The sequence below is a fragment of the Sapajus apella genome, unplaced genomic scaffold, assembly GCF_009761245.1.
Source record: "Sapajus apella isolate SASKATOON/1434 unplaced genomic scaffold, GSC_monkey_1.0 scaffold229, whole genome shotgun sequence".
NCBI classification, from domain to species: domain Eukaryota; kingdom Metazoa; phylum Chordata; class Mammalia; order Primates; family Cebidae; genus Sapajus; species Sapajus apella.
Genome location: NW_022437169.1, coordinates 573,016 through 581,223, shown reverse-complemented (window position 1 = coordinate 581,223; position 8,208 = coordinate 573,016). Strand labels below are relative to the sequence as shown.

General features: G+C 53.9%; 1 protein-coding gene across 1 annotated transcript in view; it reads left to right on the top strand.

Annotated features, from left to right (window-relative positions):
- The first annotated feature begins 4,569 nt into the window (after nt 1-4,569).
- The window catches only part of HIC2 (HIC ZBTB transcriptional repressor 2), a 31,614-nt gene continuing 27,975 nt past the window's right edge, over nt 4,570-8,208 (top strand). Inside the window, exon 1 of the mRNA XM_032271339.1 lies at nt 4,570-4,776. The gene's annotated coding sequence lies outside the window, so the exon portion shown is untranslated. The remainder of the gene's footprint in view (nt 4,777-8,208) is intronic.

The following is an 8,208-nucleotide window of genomic DNA, read 5'->3' as shown; positions in this document are numbered from 1 at the left end:
AAAAAAAAAAAAAAAAAAAAAAAAAAAAAAGAATGAATTATGAAAATGAACTTGAAAAATGTCTATGATTTCAAAATAGTAGGATCATTTCTTTAAGGTGAATAGACACATATTGATGTCAGAGAAGAAAGTCAAACTGTTAATGTTACTTTAGAAAGGACTAATTAGGGTGGAGGAGAAAGAATTTAACTTAAAATTGCTGGGCATGGTGTCTCATGCCTGTAATCCCAGCACTTTGGGAGACCGAGGTGGGAGAACTGCTTGAGTCTGGGAGTTTGAGAGCAGCCTGAGAACATAGTGAGATCCTGTCTCTACAGAAAATAAAAAATTAGCCAGGTGTGGTGGTGCATACCTGTAGTCACAGCTGGGAGTATCATTTGTGCCTAAGAGGTAGAGGGTGCAGTGAGCCGTAATCAGGCCACTGCACTCCAGCCTGGGCAACAGAGCTAGGCACTATCTCAAAAATAAATAAATAAAATAAAATAAAAATAAAATGTGCTTCAGTATCTCTAGAATTGTTCCAATTAGAAATATTACTTTTATAAAATTAAAATAACACACACGGCAGGGCCTCTAATCCCAGCACTTTGGGAGGCCAAGGTGGGCAGATCACAAGGTCAGGAGATTGAAACCATCCTGGCCAACATGGTGAAACCCTGTTTCTACTAAAAATACACACACACACACACACACACACACACACACACACAATTGGCTAGGCGTGGTGGCACAGTCCTGTAGTCCCAGCTACTCAGGAGGCTGAGGAAGGAGAATTACTTGAACCCAGGAGGCAGATTTTGCAGTAAGCCGAGTTCGTGCCACTGTGTGACAGTGTAAGACTTTGTCTCAAAAAAAAACCACACACACATGCTAAAATATACATGTGTATAAAAAATTTCCCAATATCCAGAGAGAACTTCTGTACATATTTTTTATTTTCTTCAGTTGCTTCTCCATATGTCAGCATTTTTGCATGCATCTGAAAAATATAATTTTTTTTTTTTTTTTTTGAGACGGAGTTTTGCTGTTGTTGCCCAGGCTGGAGTGCAATGGCGCGATCTCGGCTCACCGCAACCTCCGCCTCCTGGGTTCAAGCAATTCTCCTGCCTCAGCCTCCTGAGTAGCTGGGACTACAGGCATGCACCATCATGCCCAGCTAATTTTTGTATTTTTAGTAGAGACGAGGTTTCACCTTGTTGACCAGGATGGTCTCGATCTCTTGACCTCGTGATCCACCCGCCTCGGCCTCCCAAAGTGCTGGAATTACAGGCTTGAGCCACCACACCCAGCCTAATTTTTGTTTTAAGACAGAGTCTGGCTCTGTTGCCCAGGCTGGAGTGTACAGTGGTGCGATTTTGACTCACTGAAACATCCAACTCGCAGATTGAAGCGATCCTCCTGCCTCAGTCCCCCAAGTAGCTGGGACTACTATTTTATAACTTTAGCCAGGTGAGGTGGCTATAAGTTATTATTTATTATTATTATTTTTGGAGACGTAATTTTACTCTTGTCACCCAGGCTGGAGTGGAACGGCAGGATCTCGGTTCACTGGAACCTCCGCCTCCTGAGTTCAAGCAATTCTCCTGCCTCAGCCTTCCAAGTAGCTGGGATTACAGGCATGCGCCAACACGCCCGGCCAATTTTGTATTTTTACTAGAAACCGGGTTTTACCATGTTGGCCAGGCTGGTCTCAAACTTCTGACCTCAGGTGATCCACCATCCTCAGCCTCCCAAAGTGCTGGGATTCTAGGAGTGAGCCACTGCTCCCTGCCTATTTTTTTTTTTTTTAGTGATGTCCCACTCTGTTGCCCAGACTGGAGTGCAATGCCACCACCTCAGCTCACTGCAACCTCTGCCTCCTGGGTTCAAGCAGAATGGGGATTTGCCATGTTGACCAGGCTGGTCTCAAACTACTGATCTCCAGTGCTCTGCCTGCCTCCGCCTCCCAAAATCAACACTTTACAGGCATGAACCAATTTGTATATGCTTTTTTTCATTATTATAAATGACACTTAAGAATATTATTGTACATTCATTATCTTTTTTGTTGTTTTTTGAGATAGAGTCTCCCTTTGTTGCCCAGGCTGGAATGTGAAGGCATGACCTTGGCTTACTGCAACTTCCACCTCCTGGGTTCAAGTGATTCTTGTGTCTCAGCCTCCCTACAAGTAGCTGGGACTACAGGCATTCGCCACCACACCCAGCTACTTTTTGTATTTTTTGTAGAGACAGGGGTTTCACCATGTTGGCCAGGGTGTTGTCGAACTCCTGACCTCAGGCGATTCGCTGGCCTTGGCCTCCCAAAGTGTTGTGTTGGGATTACAGGCATGAGCCACTGAGCCCAGCCACATTAGTTTTCAAATGCAGATGAACTAGGGACTGTGAATGTCTATTGTCTCAGGTGTGCTCCTAGGCACAGGTTACAAGCTTACAGGTACAAACTTACTAATGGGTAGAGAGACAGATAATAAGTATGTGGTCTGTAAATGCGGTTAATTTCCCCAGAACAGAATTCTGGAATACTGGTCTGAGAGGGTATAATTATTTTAAAATATTTTTGGGGCCAGGTACGTTGGTTTATGCCTGTAATCCTAGCACTTTGGAAGGCAGGAGGATCGCTTGATCCCAGGAGTTTGAGGTTACACTCCAGCCGGGGGAACAGAGTGAGACTCTAACTCTCAAAACAAACACACACCACCAAAAAAACTTTTGGCTCATACTGCCAAACTCACGTCCAGGAATTCTGAGGCGATTTATGTGCTTCCAACAGTATATGAGAGTGACTACCTCATAACCATACCAGACCCTACCTGTGTTTGAAGTTTATCATTTTAAACTGATTTTTGTTTAGTTAAAAACCCAGCCTCCCCTAGCACAGTGGCTCACGCCTGTAATCCCAGCACTTTGGGAGGCCGAGGCAGGCAGATCACGAGGTCAAGAGATCAAGACCATCCCAGCCAACTTGGTGAAACCTAGTCTCTACCAAAAGCACAAAAATTAGCAGGGCGTGGTGGGCGTGCCTGTAATCCCAGCTACCCCGGGAGGCTGAGGGAGGAGAATCGCTTGAACCCGGGAGGCGGAGATCACGCCACTGCACTCCAGCCTGGTGACAGAGCGAGACACCGTCTCAAAACAAAACAAAAAACCCTGCCTCTTATAGTTTTAATTTATGCAGCTTGGGTTAGTAGAATGGTAGACTTTTTTTTTTTTTCAGTCCTTCCTTCAAATAGTGAGTACTCTGCTGTGCTCTATTTGTGGAATACTCCTTTTCTTCTTCAGGGATGCTTGATATCTCTTTTTTTCACAGATGTTTGATATTTCCTTTTTCATCTATTGTGTTCTTACCATTTCTAGGATGTTTCTAGGCTTTCTATTCTATTTCTTGTTCTGTACCACACTGAAATGCCTGCGGTAGCTTTACAATTTGTTTTGATATCTGTTAGGGCAAGTCTACCCTCATTCCTGCTTTTGTTCCCACGGGGGGGAAACCATAGCTGTTTTCGGCTATTTTTCCAGGTGAACTTAGAATTTTGTGAAGTCCAAGAAATGTAAGGGTGACATTAAACCTAAACATCAATTAGGAAAGAAAGGTTGCATAATCAGCTTGGCGAAGGGTTACTGAATTGGTTTTTAATCTTGACTGGAGCTGGGGCACAACTTCCCTGTGAGGCAGACCTGGGCTCCTCTTGGACTTGGGCGACCTCGATAGTGGTGTGTTCCTTTGTTTGGTGTTCAAAGTAGAGAGAGGTCCATTAAGTAGCTCCCTAGAGAAGCAGTGGCGTGTCAGGCCAGCCCAGCCCCTGGGACGGCAATCTGCATGGCGGCCAGGAGCCAGGGTCCTGGAGGGCCGTCTCCGGCAGGCGCTTGACCCCTGGGGCCTACGAGGGGCTGCGGCCACCGGAAGGGGCTGGCTGAGCGCAACGTGCTGGGTCCTCCGCGCCCTCTGAGCAGGTAGGACCCACAGGGGTGCGCGCGCGGGGGCCTAAGGGGGGTTGGGGTTAGAGGAGGGGCGCTCCTTCTCTTTTGCACCCAAACAGCCCGGGTCTCCCCAGGAGCCCAGACTTCCGAGCTTGCAGTCTCACTGCGGGCTGAGCTCCCCGGCCACAGCAGGGAGCGTCGAACAGGGGTCGCAAAGGGACTGGGGAGGGGGCGCGCAGGCCGATAGAGGTCCCTAATTCGGGGCTCCTAGGGGTCAGGGTCAGGCTAACAGGGGGTCAGTCAACCCAAGTTTGAGGGGTTGGGCGTCAGCCTGTGGGGGGGCCAGGGTCCCTGTCCCGGGGGCTGGCATGCGGTCCCGGTACTTCGGGGGCGAGGTCGCGGTCCCGCGCTGGGGCTTGAGGTCGGGGTCCAGTTAGGCCTCCGGGGTCTGAGTCCCCGGCTCCTCTTGCGCACCCCTCCCCCACGGCGCCGGACCCTGGCAGCCCGCCCCGCCCAGTGCTCGGACCGCTCGTCGGCCCTGGCCCGGGCCCCGTCCCCACAGGCCCCGCCCCTACCCGAGGACCACGCCCCCTCACTGTCCCTTGGCCCCGCCCCGCCGCTCGCCCATTCAGATGTGGGTCAGGGGTGAGCGGGCGGCGCCGACGTCACAAGCTTCCAAGATGGCGCTGGGCGGGCGGCTGTGAGCGGCGCTCGGGGCGCGCTGGGCGGGGAGCCGAGCCGGGCCGGCGGCAGGCGGACGGGGCGGGCGCGTGCGGCACGAGCCGGGCGCCGAGGACAAGGGGCTGCTGGTAGCGCCGGCCGGCCGGCGGGCGGAGCGGCGCCGCCGACGCACACGAGGTGAGGGGCTGCCGCGGGGGGCAGGGGGCGCGGGGCGCGGGCGGGGGCCTCGGGCCGGGCGCGTCCTCGGGGAGAGGGGCGTGGGCGCGCGCGCGCTCGGGCGACGTGGGACTGCTCGCGTGGGGGGCGCGCGCGCGTCTGGCGGGCCTGGGCGGGGGCGCACGCGGGACCCTTGGCAGGCCTGGGCTTTGTGGGCCAGATGCCCCGAGGGTCGCGGGCTGTGGGACACCCGGGGCACAAAGCCCACGGGGCCGCGCCAGGCCCAGGGCGCTGGTCTGCGGAGCGGGGGTCGGCGGGCGAGCGGGCGCCGGCTCTTTGTGCCTTTTCATTAGCAATCTAATCCGAACAGCGTCGGGCGAGCTGCGCTGCCTGACAGGCGGGAGGGCTCCCATTATGCAAACGGCCCTGCGCCCGCGGTCGCCCCCTCGCTGGAGCATTTTGCGATTTCCAGAATTGCGGTCCTGCACCGTCTGCGGTCTCCTCTTGCCTCCTCCCCGCGGGAAGACTGGCCACGGCAGGGGCAGGGGCAGGGGCAGGCCTGGAGGGGCCGCTCCCAGAGGGCCAGGCTCTGCGGCTGGTGGGCTCACTGCCCTGCCCCCAGACCTCTCCTATAGGCAGCCGCTTGGCAGGAAGAGAGATGGGCTTGGGGGAGGGGGTCGGCTGGCAGGGGGAAGGGACCGGCTGGCTGAGGGAGGGGGCTGAGGGGCCCCAGCTTGTCACTCTCTGTTTATCTTCCAAGATGGTTCATATTCACACAGGCCTGGGTGTGTGCGTGGTGGGGGGAATGCCTCTCCCTGGGGGGCAGTGACTTGCGAGGAGGAGGGAATGAGGCCAGATAATGCTCCCAAAGGCCCCACCCAGAGCGGCCTGGGACTGCCTGGGTAAGGGAGCCCAGTGCTGAGCCGGATGGGTTGGAGTGGTGTTAAAGTTATTTATCCATGTCTTCTATCCCCTGCACCCCTAGTCTTTTCTAGTAGGTATTGCCAAGCACATCTGGAAAGCTACGTTCCCGATCCCCCACTCCCCCAAAGGCAGGAGGGGTATAACCCTGGGAGGCCACCCCTCTGACATATGTGCTGGGGGGAGGGGCAGAGCCTTGCCCATAGGAATCCTGTGGCGGTGGGTTGTTGACTGATGTGGGGATTGCTGTGTTTCTTGTGCTGTGGGGAGAGCTCAGGTAATGGAGGGGCCTTGGGAGCTCCTAGGCTGAACTTGGGGCTGTCGTCTGAGGATCCAGGATGGAGGGATGGAGCTGGGTCACCCAAACCTAAGATCTTTCTGGGTCTAGCATTTATTGCTTCCTGGCTCCTGGCTTTGCTTCTTTTCCCCCATTCTCATCTGCCAGTGTCTGGACTCCCTGGGCCTTCAAGCAGACATTTTCAGGAGCACAGGCCATGTGGTTGGTCTGAAGCCGTGTGGCAAGGAGAGTGTGCATGCTCGGTGGAGCAGGGTTGATGGAGTAGTAGGTGGTCTGAAAAAAAAAATAAAAATAAAAAAAGCAGATGAGCTGGCCTCTGGAGACAAAGTTGTGTGGCGAGACTGCTGGTTTAGTGGGCTCTGAACACCAAGAACGGGGCTGGGAGGCTGATGGATACTTGGGGGCTGAACCGAGTCCCATGGCCCAGGATTGTTGCCTGGAAGTGAACCTTCCGTCTTGTGCCGTTGAAATTGTGAAGGTCTCTAGGTCCCACAGGACAAGCAATAGGCTTGGAAGGCTGGGAAGAGGCTCCCCAGCTGCCTGCCTTGGGAGATCAGAGCTCACAGGTGGGTCCGCCGGCCAGTGTCCGGTTGGGGAGTGGAGGTTGTAGAGTGCATGTGGCCCTCTGGCCAGTTGGCTCTGAGTGTTGCTGTGTGCCCAGCAACCTCTCCCTGTGGTGTTTTTCTGCCAGTTGTTGGAACTTGTAGATTAGTCACTGAGCTTTTACGACCGATTCCTGAAAAGAAAAATCTCCCTCCGGTTGCTGGCTCTGTGTAGAGGAAGAAGCAGCCCGAGGGAATCAGGCTTTTAATTAAAGTAAAACCGAAATGATTGTCGCAGTTGCTGGAAGGAAAAGAGAAGGCGCAGGTGGGGCAGGGGTGATGAGTCCTGATGCGTCCTATTGTGCTGCATGATACCTGCTCTGGGGACAGGTAGGCACGATCCCATCCTCGGTCCTCGGTCTTGGCCAGCAGCCCAGCCTTCTCCACAAGCTGCAGTCCTGGATTAATCGTCACGTAGTGTTTTCTTTCCATAGATCAGATTTCTCATTTTGTTAATAAGCGCAGCCTCCCGTCCACTTGAAGTCAGCTGTTGCGGACAAGGAGCAACAGGGTTTTGCATTATTGAGCTGATAGCCTGCTGCCTTCCTCGAGTCCTTATTGTTTGCAGGGTCAGATCTGAGGGGGTGGGTGAGGGAGTGCCATTTAATCAGCAGCTAGCCCCTGTAGAAGAGCTGGCGGGGCAGTTCTGGAGCGTGAGAGCTGTGAGGAAGGAATAAAGTTCAGTTTACTCAGGGGACCTGTGGTTTCTAACCTTACTGCATGGCTTGTTGGCCTTGAGCAGTCAGCCCCACCCCATACCTTGTCTTGCCCACCGCCCCCAGTACCTGATCCCTGAGAGAGCGGGGCGCTTCTTCCTGGGCTGCTCTTGCTGGCATGGGAGGCAGCTTTCACCACAGGAAGAAAGAACAAATCAGGTTCCTCCCTTCTTGGCTCCTCTAGCCTGGCTGAGGAGGGACCCCTGTGGGGCAGTGAGAGAGGAACTGGACTTGGTCGCAAAGTCTGTAGTGCAGTGCTGGCTCTGCCATTTACTCTCGTCATGACCTTGGGCAGTGATTGACTCTCCTGCCTCTGGCCTTAGCGTCCCTGTTTCTACAGTGGGAATAGAACTTGAGTTTACATTCATGTATTGCTGTTTTCTGGAGCTCAGCCTGGGGAAGACAGACATTCAACAAATGATTATAAGATGGGGTGATAAGGACTGGCACCTAGCGGAGCGCAGCAGGCGTGGTGTGGGACGGGCCGGCCTTTGGGCTGGCGGAGAGCCCTGGATGCCATGTGGGTTGAGGTTGGCCAGGAGGGGAGGGGTTTTAACCAGGAAGTGAGTGCTGTTGGGTTTTAAAAGGCAGTGGTAGGCTAGAGGGTGGTTGGGGAGACAGCTGGAGAGCGCTGAGGACTTGGACTTGCAGATACTGTGTGAGCCGGGAAGCCAACTCAGGAGACCCCACTGCCAGTCAGGCATGTATGCGGCTCTTTTTCAAGCTTTTTATTAATTTCGCCACATTTTCTGAGCACAGAATCAGTGCCTGTCCCCCTTGGCTTAGACCAAGTCTCGTTGGCCCCTGCTTTCTGGCACTCACAGACTTACCTTTCAGGCGGGGTGATAGAGGCGCTTGCAGTTCACGTGGCCCGGTCTCCTCTGGAGTAGTGAAGGAGCTGCTTTTGGAAGTTCAG